The sequence below is a fragment of the Bacillus rossius genome, chromosome 5, assembly GCF_032445375.1.
Source record: "Bacillus rossius redtenbacheri isolate Brsri chromosome 5, Brsri_v3, whole genome shotgun sequence".
Taxonomy (NCBI): domain Eukaryota; kingdom Metazoa; phylum Arthropoda; class Insecta; order Phasmatodea; family Bacillidae; genus Bacillus; species Bacillus rossius.
Window position 1 is genome coordinate 44,476,154 of NC_086333.1, and position 13,279 is coordinate 44,489,432.

A 13,279-nucleotide genomic window follows, 5' to 3' on the forward strand; every position below is an offset into this window, starting at 1 on the left:
ATTTTTTTTTTGGGGGGGAAACACATCAAACACTCAAACAACTGAAAACTCAAAGACGACCGCAGCAGCAACGCTGGACTTTCCGGCTACTCTAGTCCTTCGACGCAACTTGCAAAACAACGAATGGATTTCCTCGGCACTGACCAAATTTTAATTTTAACATCAAACTATCAACCACTATAACGGTCATTTTGCTGTGCGCTTCATGCCTCCAATCGTGCGATGATTATATTCCCAATAAGAACCATCAGAATGTGTATCAATGAGTGTAATATTGAGAAAATTATACCATGCTTGAAGTGTCTCTGCTAGTGGTGAAAAATATGAATATGTAAGACATTACCGCCTATACGAAGTGCAAAAAAAAAGTACATAAATATTTTCGCACATCAAAACGCCAAAACAAAACGAAACATTCTTCCAAGAAAAACTGCAAGCGAAAAGGTTCACTTTTTGATTCTGCATGGGTCATTTTAGTAGCTACTCATTTAATGCGGAGAACAAGTTTCTTCTCTGAAGCACTGTTAATCATTTCACCGTTAATTTCGCCTATGAACTATGCACTGCCTTTATTCCTTTGTGAGAGTAACGAGTCAAACTTCCCACCAAACACTAAGAATTTTATTTAACGTTTCTAAAAAAGCATGTCGGTATAACTATTTGTCATAAGCACTCAATAATAAATTGTAGTGTATTTAATACCCGAAAATCGACAAACGTCCAACAACGCACGTCAACGAAATATGTTAAGACTAGAATACACCCGTAATGTAGTGTTATTGCATTTACATGTCACTATTATTGCTACCCTTGTAATCCCTACAGATGTTTCACTCTATAATTAATGCTGTTAATTTTCCACCGAAGGGACAGGAAAATCTTCACATTACGCTGTATTCCTAAAGCCAGCCCGACACGATACCCATTTCCTTAGCAGTTTTCATATCTATTGTATGTTAGCGCGCCTGCTCTCTGCCCGAAGTCTTAGCCAAAACATTAATAGAATATTCTTTTTTTTTCTACATCCAAGAGCCAAATTCGTCAAGATGGCGGACCCACGTGTAGCAATATAAACCCATATATAATCCTTTTTGTTAACATTATGGGACGTAACTAAAGTAAACTACCCTGGAATATATTTGGTAACCTAAAATACGTAATAAAACTGCATTACAATGTAATAAGTCTTAGTTTCCAGTAAATAAAGTATCGGTAGCGTAGTGGCAAAGTGCGACGTTGCGGTAATTTTGACGTGGTTCGAATCCTAGTCACAGCCAAACCATATTTTTTTTTACTTTCTTAAATAACAGATTATTGAATTAATTAGATATATTGTGCTTTAAGCAGATATACATTAATTCATTTAATATTTTTGCTATAATATTATTAAATACATAGTCAACTCGATTGGTTTTATTTCATACCAGGTAGGCCTAAAACCTTTATTTTTTGCTTAAAATTAAATTAAATTTTATGTTCATAAATAATTTAAACAAAAAATTACTATACGTACTACTAAACCACCTACATTTAATTGGAAACGAATGTCTATAAATTATTAGCCTGTTAGCATAAATGAAAATGCTAGATGGTTCTCCTTTACTTTAGATTTAATTTTATTATGCGAACAATCCGTGTTTCTTTGTATCACTGGGAAATAAATTTAGTTATAATTTCTCAAAGTAGTAAAGTAAGTTAGTAATCAAGTAACATAAAAAATGATACTCCGTAGTATTTTTTACTATTGCAATGAAATTAGCACAATTAATACTGTGAATTGGCTAAATGAACTGTGATTAATGTAACATCGTATACATGTAACTACATTAAAACAAACCCAATTTCCCTTTTATCCTTTAAACTTTATAGTAACTAATCTACCAATTAAAATTCAATCTCGTTAATTTCAATATTATTCTGTATTTGTTTTTAAATACTAAATAAACTTTGTTATATTTTTTCAAGTGAAATGTAGAAGATCAAATATTTAAAAAAATCATATACCAAGTTACATGTTTTCTGCTGACACAATCATATATAACTACGAGCTTAAATGTGTCTAAAAATGAATACTTAAAAATATTTACACAGCAAAAAAAAAATAGCCATTCAAAAGCAAAGCAATATGCGCGATCTTGCAAAGGGAACTACATTTGACTGTACTGTAAGGTAAAAAGTATATATATAACAATAAAAATATGTAAAAGAGTACTGAAATTGGACGTTGTAATAAATCGTTCTGTGCACCACCTGTGCGTCCATTCACCTGAAGTGGAAAGAAAAGAGTAGATCTGGTAAAAAGCCAATCAGTTTTAGTAAACGCATTGACAGAGTGAAATAATTTGTCATAATATAGGTACCAAAACTACAAAATAGAATTATGAATAACATCACAAAATAAATTAACCTACCGACAACTTAATTCGTAACAAACATAAGACGTATTTAAAACATGTAATATATTGCAAAGGAGTGGTTTGGAGTTTGCGATTAAAATCGCGTGGTGGGTCAAAACTGAAGTGTGTGACAAAAACCTTAATTTTATTTAATAAGTAGCCTACTTAAATAGCAGGGGAAAAAAACATATTTTTCACGTAAACTTGGCACAATTCATTTTACCATTTTTGATGCAGCACACAATGAATGTTGGTCGAGTCATATCATGATAAGGATAGTCACATCAGGATAGAAACCATTTTGGATAATATATCTATCCTATAGAAATTAAAATATATGAACATTACTAAATTATAAATTACATTTCTTCAATTGTTTAAAGTTACGTACACTGCAGGCCCAATTCGTATATTAATTACCGTTTTCGTAATGTCCCAGGAATTTAAATTACATTTGCGAAAATTATATCACTATCAAATTTGTATATTTGGATGTGTAATTGATTTTACAATGGTTCGCGGATTACAGATGAACAACAAACTTCGGTAATATGGATCTGTAACAAGTGTATCTGTATTGCTCCACTAACACAAATATCGTAAACTGAAATGGCGCTGAGCAGGGTGAAGTATGCAAGGTACATTACAATGGTTAGAGACGTGGTTTTTTTTTACATGAATTTCCGACAAGAATATGATTATCTTTAATCTCGGGTTGGGTGTCACTTCGGCTGAGGATTCGACACCACTTTAAACTCGTAAACTGTGAAAGCTACAGAGTTGCAGTAAATGTCTTGGTAGAGCAGACTTTGTTCGTGGTCGTTAGCAATACTCACCCAGTTGATATTTTCAGTGATGACGTAATGAACGTTTGTGGGAAGAGTCGAATTGAAGTCGGTGAGAGCCGTTACTATGAAAGTAATAAACCTATTTGCGTGATTTAAACTTTAAGTTGCTCTTGAGTGAGCACTGAGTGATGCTAGTTGAGCGAAATAACTATAAAGTTACTAATTTCTGTTTTAGAGCTATTAATGGTAAAATACCTAAGCGAAAACTGGTTATATTGAAGGGGGAAAAAAACAAGCGAAATCGCCCGAGAAGAAGCAATTAGAGAAGTGCCGTAGGTATCACATGAGGAAAAGAAGCCGAGCGAAATGAGCCAGTGGGGCAAAACGAGCCCCGAACGAGGCGCGAAATTTGCGCTCGAGCGAACCGCAGCAGTATTACCTCGCGAGAAGCGACGGGGAATGCAGACAATTGTTTGGTAATGGACGTGGATATGCTTTCTGATGATTCTGTTGTTGATATGTAGTCAGTTAAGCCAGTGGTTGTGAACGATGTGCAAAGTTGTCGCGGTTTGATGACGCTTTTTGGTGTCGCAATTTAACTGTCGTGGCCGCCCGACCATGAAGTAAGACGTTCATCGAATTCCCGTCAAAAAATAAAGCAACATCAATTCTATTAAGTTATTTTATTTGTTTCCTACACAGCATTCCCGTTCAGCATTATGGAAAATCATGAAGCAATCCCCTGGCGGCCGTAGTACAAAATATAGCCTACCCAGAATTTTTTATTATCCTCCCTTTCTGCATTAAATATCGCGTGGTAAATTTGAGTTTCATCATGCCGTATAAGAATTTTTTTTTCTAAAGCTGGCCGCTCAGGCTGGGAGCCCGTGTTCTAAAACCGCTGGGGAGGAGGAGGGGGAGGGCGTTAAGGGCGACACTGGCTCGCGTATTATACAATACGTCTCTTCGCCTCACGCGCAAGGCATCGCACTGGCGTGCAGTCTTCGCGTCTGTTCCGTGCCTCTATGGGACATTAAACGATGACAGTGACCTGTTTTTTCAGGAGGAATATTAATGATTAAAGCTCTCTGAACTTACCTATAGCCTTTACAATACTGCGTGAAGAATTTTTCGTACCCAAAAAGTCCGTGAAAACAAACGTTTAGTATTTTTCACTGTCCAAAAAGCACACGTTATAAACGAAACCGCGGAACTAAACTTGTATAGACAAGTGCAATGGCTTTTAAGTGCTATTCGTTAGACACTTGTGATAAATCTGGAGCGGTTTGTAGAAGACGCGTACCCAACACCTGGAGCTCTGCACGTCGTTTGGCGACCCAGCCTGGCGGTCACCCACAGGTGGACTCAATACTAATTGTATCCGTCCGCCATCCGTCTGCCCGACCGATTCCCAACACTCCGCGCGTTTTTCCTATTTCGATACTGCCGCCAAGAAAAAAAATTAAAGGTTTCGATGTTGAATATGCCAAACCTGAACCCGAACCGTATTCCTGATGCACACTGCCGCTCCCAAACCCTTAGACAGGACACGGCCTGTCCCTCATTTCCAAGAAACTGATTTTGGTGACAACCGTTGCCGATCTGTTGCCCAAACGCAGTGCTTTAACCCGCCCAAAGTCGTTATAAATTTTGGGTAATTTTTTTTGTACAAGTAGATTAGTTTAACAATCATGAAATCTAAGCACTTAATCTCGTTTTTTTTTTTTTTTCGCTATGATATTTGTGTACTTTTGAGGTAACAGTACGTTATAAATAATATTCCCGTGACACTGGCAATTTCTGTTTCAAATATCAAACTTTAAAAGCTGTTCAAACGCAAGCTAAAAATATGTTATAGAAGCTCCTAAACGAATTTTCAGATTTAATAACGTTTTAAGATTATATAATATGCCGGCAATACCTTGAAAACACTTGGGAGGTTCAATTTTAATCCTTCCTTCAATCCGTCCGTCCTTCCGTTAAAGCTTGGAAAGCTTTTTAAGGAGCGGCGGAAGGAATTTTCCGGGCCTTCTGATTGGCTTGACGGACGGATGTGAAACGGACGGACGCGACGGGTCAATGTAAGTGCAGCTTTAATGAATCGCTTAATTTACAGAAACTCGCGCGCCCGATGTGTGCGTAACGGGCATGCGCGCAAGGTGGAGACAGGGGACAGTATAGTGTGTGAGTCAATGCATGGGAGTAGTACGGGGGGAGGGGTAACGGCAGGAGTGAGTTAAAGGAGGGACTAAAAAGGGGGAGGGGAGAGCGGTGCGAGCGAGACAGAGTCGAGCGCAGTTGGCCGATGCGCTGTTGCCAGATCGTGAACCCGGGCGCGCGCCCAGATAGCTTTGTACACGCGCACGATATGTGGAAGTTGTAAATCAAACTTTTGATGGTTCTACGTTGCCTTCAACCAAATAAAAAATTACAAATAATTTTTAAATTATATAAGGCAGGTTATGATGGACATGATGATGCAACTTGTAAAGATTTAGTTTGTGTGTAGTAGGGCATATAATGTGAGTCAATGCGTTAACAAAGGGAAAAGCTCAAAGCAAATTTAACCTTAAACTATACCATCTCTTTTCAAAAAATAAGTATTCTAATCGTTATCATTAGAGCAAAAATTGGTGTCTGAAGGTGTGTTTATGTCGTTACGATTAGTTACGGTTTCACAGAAGGAAACCTACATGGAAGAATAGTTAAGGGGACGTGACATTTGAAATTAAAACTTGGCATTAATATGTCAGTCATAAAACTGACTCCTACAAGGTACAACACAACAATTGTAAGGTTTTCCTGAGACTGTTATAATTATTTAACACCAGTCACAAATAATTACGCATTTTAACATAATTAAATGCGTTAATAGAGCCACATAAAAATATTTCATATGTATTAAAAAGTATACATTAAATACATCTGTTATTATTATAAATAAAATTTAAAGTAAATTTTCATCGAAACTTTAATCGTAGGCAGTAGGTTACTTCATGTTATGCTATGGCTATTATGGCATGTGTTACCGTGCATGATCCCTGTAAATTAATTTTAAGACTTTTCTAAGGAACTGCTTTTAAGCGGGATAAAAGTTATCATATGATTCAAAACAATATAAATTCTACCTCTAATCCGTAAATCGTCATTATGGGTTCAATAATAAAGAAGTGATTAGTTAACAACCATCCAAAACATACTTTTACATTATAGGAGGCTGTGTTAAATATATTACACCTTACCTACTTACTTACCTCTCTATTAGCTTCAGAGGCTGTATTTATATTACGTTTAAAAAGTATTGAAACTATTATAAATACTATTGCAAATCATTGGCAACGTTATATATTATTTTTACTTGAGGTACGACTGTACGCAAGGAAACCAGTTTTTTGAGTAGTGAGATCATCCATGTAGTCATATTACCTATAAGTATAAATGTGAAAATAAGTTTATTTTAGCATGAAATAATATGACAATGTGTCTGAAACTAATGACGTGACAGATTGCATTTGGAGCAACAACAGCTAACATGTCATCTTTTTATATTTATAATTCATCTCCAAAATCTTATCTTTTATGATTTATTACAAAACAGAATGTAACCCATTTCACTCTTAGAGGTGGAATTGCGTAATAACTCAAACCTATGTTTTGAACAGTGTACTTGGCTACCTATGATACAAATTTCATTGACATCGATTCAGTAGTAAATGTGTGTTTAAATAACACCCGAAATTTCATATATATATATATATATATATATATATATATCACATATATATATATATATATATATATATATCACATGACGATATAGAATACATATTATTAACATATGTTTTAATATGTCATAACTATTCAGTTAATAATATAGTCAATTTAATCATTACCTCGTGCGTACGCATGAAATCAAAGACCAGAGAGACCTCTAGTTTGGCTCTAAGGCATAAGGCCAAAAACAATTCTGATCGTTTATAAAATACTAGCGCCGTTAGTTTGCAGGCCGCCGCGAGCTTCACTAAGCGGACGGAGAATGAAGGTAAGTTAATAGACCTGTCTACTATTTGACCGTGCTAAAGAAGTATAACATAACCTTTCTTAACGTATAATTTGTATGTAGCCTCTCTTATCCTGTCATTTTTTTACATGCTGCGCTTCATAAAAATTCACGCTCGTCATTTTTCCATAACGCGCCCAAAGAAGTGTAACTTCAAAAAAAAATCCATTAAATTTGAATTTAATATTAAATTCCTTACGTAAGACACCCGTTCAAAAATTAAGAATACAACAAATACTTTAATTTAGTATGCACGAAATATTTATTAAAAATTCAATTTATTTTAATATGTTTTGCAAGCGCATTGTCTTTAGTGATTCAATAATCTTCCTTGCTGTTGACTGATTCAATATGCACTTTCGCTTGAATTGCAACTCTTGATCGTGACAAAGCCACTTACAGTTGGTCGTGCAAAGATATATTGAACAATAAAATACGTATTTCATATTTCATTGCATATAAAGGTGATACCAACAAAATAGGAAAGATCATTCATTCATCTACCTTATGACAATCATTCAAACACAGAACGACATAAGGGAAGATAATTGGTATACATATGTAAATATAATGGTTGTGTATATGGGAAGATAATGGTCAAACGTATAATCATTCACACACAGAATTATACAAATCAACTAACACACACAATCATACATTTAAGATACTTAACTCACCGATGATATGCAGGAAAATGGCTTACCAAACACCAAGATGTATTCAAAATATTATTTTTGCGCCACGGACTCGGTCGCAATGCTTGGAGGTACAGGTTAGCAAAGAGTAATACCAATTATATAGTCTACACCGTTACGCGATCATTAAGTCAGTGATAAGCGTAACTATATATAGGATCATAAAGTAATGATTTCAAAAGATTATAATTTAAATAAATATTCAGGCCACAATATTTTGTAATTTAATGGATCGTGCAGTTTATATTTTAAGAGAAATACTAACTGCGTCAGTTGGTATACAGGCTGTCGGCCAAATGTGTCCACGCAGTACAGAATGCGCTAAAAACAGCGTAGACCCTTTTATTTCCTGTTAACAGTCTTCTCTGGCATGAAGTGAGATAAGTTTTTTATAGATAGGCTACAAAGGACAGAAACATAATTCCGCTGTTCGCTATGCGAAGAATTCTATGCGAAGAATTAAAAAGAAATGTTAGAAACAGTTAAGTCACACTACAAATGAGAAAGTAAACCCAAACTTAACACAAAATTTCGTTTATCAGCATGAACATTAACTAAGTAGGTATCCTGTATATTTTTGAAGTTTGGTTTTGTAAGGTTTGCGGCTTGCTTTCCGTCGTGCGGCACGACACGACGAAATTAGAAATAGAATCTACTACTTGCGGTCCGTTGGGGTGCGTATTTTGTCGTGTTAACGTCACTGCGACCCTAATTTCACTGGCAATTGACGTGTTGGACCTGTCGTCAAGGCTTTGTGACTCCAGCTTTAGTCTCTAGTGTGACTATACGTTCAAACAAAAGTCATAAAGAGCAAAAGATTTCAAAGTTCATAGAGGTAGTACGTTAAACACAAAATGAAAAGGCATAAAAAACATCAATAAATATTACTTCTGATACGTATCTATAGAAAAATCTGGCACGCAAAATAATCATTTGAGATACCTGCCTTTGCTCCTTTTACCGCTTCTTATAAGCTTACAAACTTCCGTGAGGTAGGTATCAATACTCACAGCATCATTCATATTTTCGATTTTATGAATTGAACACAAGTCCATTCAATGGTCGCATTCGAGCATGTTCTCTCTCTCTCTCTCTCTCTCTCTCTCTCTCTCTCTCTCTCTCTCTGTGTGTGTGTGTGTGTGTGTGTGTGTTTACATAAAATCAACACGTCGACGGTCGAGAATTAAAATATTTTATTTCATTTATCGCATATGTGCAGTATTTGATTGGACGTTTAATGTATAATGGTTAAAACATCGATAACTCTGAAGTAAAACCGATTTCTGAAAATAAAATAATAAATTCCAAAATGTTAGTAGTTTACCATTTTATGGAGTGGTTAGGTTAGAAAAATTATTACGCATTTTTGATATCGTGAGAATGGTCAGTAAGGTTAGGTTAGCTACATTTCAAATACTGTAAAATAACTTGTAATGGTTGATTATAAATCACCAATTTAAAATGTAAGGTAACAGTTTAATAATTACTAGTTTTCAACAAAATATTTTTTATTCCCCAAAAAAATTTAATGACTTACATGATTTATAATCATTCTGCAAAAACAAATTCCATTTTAACGCGTGGTTTCCCCGTAATAACCATTTTAAGTAAAAGATTAGGGTAGCCACACGTAAAAAATATTTTCAGGTTAACGTTTGTTTATTAAAATGATTGTAAATATTACCTGAAATTCATATTTAGTGAAATAAATTTGTGTTGTTTTAATAGCGTAGACTGTCTTCCAAGTAAGACTTCCTGATTTTGTTGTTGCCAACCTACTGTGTTACTGATACTAGCTGTGGTTCTCCAGAGGTCCTTGGGAATATAGCGTAGCCGAGACTGTTTTCAAAAATACATGGACTTAAATGTCAGTACGTTACAGCCGGGGCCAAGACTGTTGTCTGTCTTCTGTGCGGAATCGTTACAACGTTACAAGACAAGTGAAAGAGATAGTGATGAAGAAAAGGTCGTTAAAACTAGTCGGTTGTTCTTTTAGCTTACTTGGATGAATATCTCATTTTAATGTAGACAACACTGTGGCATGGATGTGTTTTAGTTACAAGTAAAACTAGTGTATCATATAATTTGCGTTTGTATGATAATTGTTGACACACGTTGGTTTTTATGCTGTTTGACTAATTCGTAATTTGTAACAAGGATTTTTTTTTGTTTGACTTTTATTTTTAAAGTTTAACATTACACGTAGTTAATCTAGGTGCCACTTTGTAAGTTTATTTATATCGTTTTCAAAAGTTACAGTCTATGTCAAAATTGTCACTCCTGTAAAACATTTTCACAGAAATAGTGGGGGAAGGGTGTATCACCTTTATTTTTTATACATTTTTCTGACGTGCTGAGTTGACGCCACAAATCGCTCACAAAAACCCTTACTCTTGATCCACTCCACCGATGACACTGGCGACAACACACAACTATTACTATCGGTCCAATACGTAACTTGTGGAAGCTGCGACGGATCTCCGCACAAAGGAAAAGCTGGCCACCCGTCGAAGTCTTGTTCCAATCAAGTGCGGTCAATAGCCTCGTGTCGAGGAAGTCACATTCGGAAAAGCAATGATTGACACTCTATTCAGGCGTTTTATATACACAGCGATTATTAACAATATGTCAGGCATAAAGCCAATTATTTTTAAGGAGACTTTTACCCCCGCCATGTTGGACATTCTACATTTTGCTCATTTCAGACTATCATGCAGAAATACTTCGTATATGGTACTACCTAAGGTTATTTATATGCATTGCAGAGCTATGAAAACCAGGAAAACAAACTTGTTTTAATTATGAATGAACGCCTTTTTTTTTGCAAACAGGAGAAAATAAGCAGAAAAAAAACACTGACAAAATATGCAACAAAATATAACACACAATGGTTATAAAAGTGAAAATTAATTCGTATAATATAAATGATCTTAAAATTTAAATGAGCTGACATGCCGGATGGTACCGAATAACTGTTTTACGCCACGTCACAAAACGTTTGTTTAAAATCGACATGTGTTTACGTCGCAGAGTTATGCAGAGTCTTTGCAACTTGGTGTCCACACAAATCTGTAATAAAATTTTCCCAAACTTTACCAGACTTCCACTCGCCAAAACTTCAAATACACATTTTTTTTTCTTTTCATAATTTATCTTTTTGGCGGCTATTCTATTGGCTGGTCTAGTTATCTCTCCACGTCATTTAATTTCAAACAGTACCTTAAATATGGTATTTTATAATGTGTTCGATTATGCACGTAAAACACCATTTGAAAAGTGGGGGAAAAGGATTCACGATCTGAGATGACAGACTGGAGCATGATAATTTCACCCAAGGCAATTCCATGACTTTTAACAGGATTTAAGTAAATTCACTGATTCCCCTGAGCAATTTCAAATTCCCTGACTTTACCCACATTTTACCTGACATTTGCTAGAATCTGAACCACCTGGGTACCGAACCGGTGCCCATTAGTTTGAGTCATGCCGGGGTTTTGGAATCGAACATGGGCGAGACGCGTTACTGATAACCAAGTCGTAACTGGAATCAAACAATGTAAATCATCGTAGACTGTGTTGCCACTAACTCTGCGTCACTGGTGCCCGCTAAAAGAGCAGAGCCACTGGTTACTTTGCGCGGGCGCTTCAAAAGGCTGGCCGCAGTTTTATTGCCTTCCTGTGAATAATTGGAGGCTCAAGACGAACAAAAAAAGCAGCCACGTAATTCGCGAAACACATCGCCAATTTGGCAAGTCGGTCTGATGACTGTGAAATAGCGATGCAGAGACGGGAACAGCAAGGGGGAATTTTTTTTTGTTCCTCCGCGGTCGGGAACTCCTTGCGCGAGGCGGCATGACTGATAAGACGGCAGGGCAACCGGTTTCCGCCTTTTATCCCGAGAATCGATTAATTTCCCGCCGCACCGCGATGAACAGGTGAGCCTGATGTCATCGCTCGCCTTCCGGGCCGCGGTGGCCGCTTTCCGGGAGGGCGCGCCGCTGACATGACTAATGAGCAGCGCTGTCCGGCAGGTTGCGTTCTTATTAGCCTGGCTTCAGTCGGTTCGGCGAGACACGTCTCATGCATCACCACGTGAACGCGTGTCATATAAACCACCAGTTACTCATAGTTCCACATAACTGGATCTACGTGGAAACTGCGCCACACTCCGGCTTCATAGTTCTCTTTTCAGTTCAAGCAAGTGGAAGGAAGGATGTTAACATTGTAACAAGTTTTTTAGGCGGTTTGTTATTGTACCAAGATATCAGTAAAATTAAAAATATCCTTCAATAATTTGGAACAAATTCTTCGTGAATTAAAACTGGAAATTTTCAACAGCGTGGGGCTTCATTTCATATATATTAAAATGATTTTACATACACTCACATAAATAAACTTAAGAGGAACATATATAAACAGCAGTATTATAACTTTTGATAAAACTGATCTAATTTATAAGAATGATCAGATATTCAACTCTGTACACATCTGATCAACCATACTTTAGTTACAAACAAAAGTTCCTCGTTGCAACGTCATCAACCTGCACACGCGATGCCCTTTTAAAGTCCGTTGAAATACCGAAAACTATAGGCTCACGGTTATTGTTGCAGGTTAATTGATGCATTGCAATTCTTCGTTCGCGTTGAGGTACAGTGCACCCTTTAGTTTACATTGTGACTGTTGCCATTTACCGATGGGTTTTTTCGGAGTACTCCCATTTTCCCCTCCCATTCATTCCACCAATGCGACTAAAATATTTACTTACATGCTGATAACGATCCCCATGCTTTCCACTTACGAAAAATCCTGGTTCGACCTCACCAACAATCGAGACCGGATAGCCTTGGTGAGAGGCAATCCATCGCTAAAGTTTGTTCGGTATATGATAACTGTACACTTCAATTTACAAGCAGAATTTGTTTTTCCAAGGAGTAGAACCTATTTGTTCTGACACGCGTTTTCTTTAAATAGAAAATTGATACGTAGATTAGAGTGCGTTGCAATGTAACTGCATAGTTTCTGTGTGCCTTACTTTACACGTAAATTCTCTTCTGAGACTTGCAACACACGGGCCACTTTAAGCTTCACTGAAGGGATCACTTAAAACAAGTGTGTGTGATCTTACACAAAATGTATGTGGCAGAAGTGTCTAAACCGATGTTAGCGTAATTTTACTTCTATATGTGTTGGTGAATTTTACTCTTGTGTGCAAGTACATTGTGGGTTTAAAACTATCAGAAGTATAGTTCGTTTACACAACTGTGTAATTTTACACCACTTTTGAGTTTTTAAATAACCTACATTTGATGTAAATTTACACGATATAGTGGTATTTTG

At 36.3% G+C, this 13,279-nt stretch overlaps 1 protein-coding gene across 2 annotated transcripts in view; it reads right to left on the bottom strand.

Annotated features, from left to right (window-relative positions):
• The window catches only part of LOC134531751 (insulin-like growth factor 2 mRNA-binding protein 2), a 226,233-nt gene that overhangs the window by 161,247 nt on the left and 51,707 nt on the right, over nucleotides 1-13,279 (bottom strand). The gene's annotated exons all lie outside the window — the stretch shown is intronic.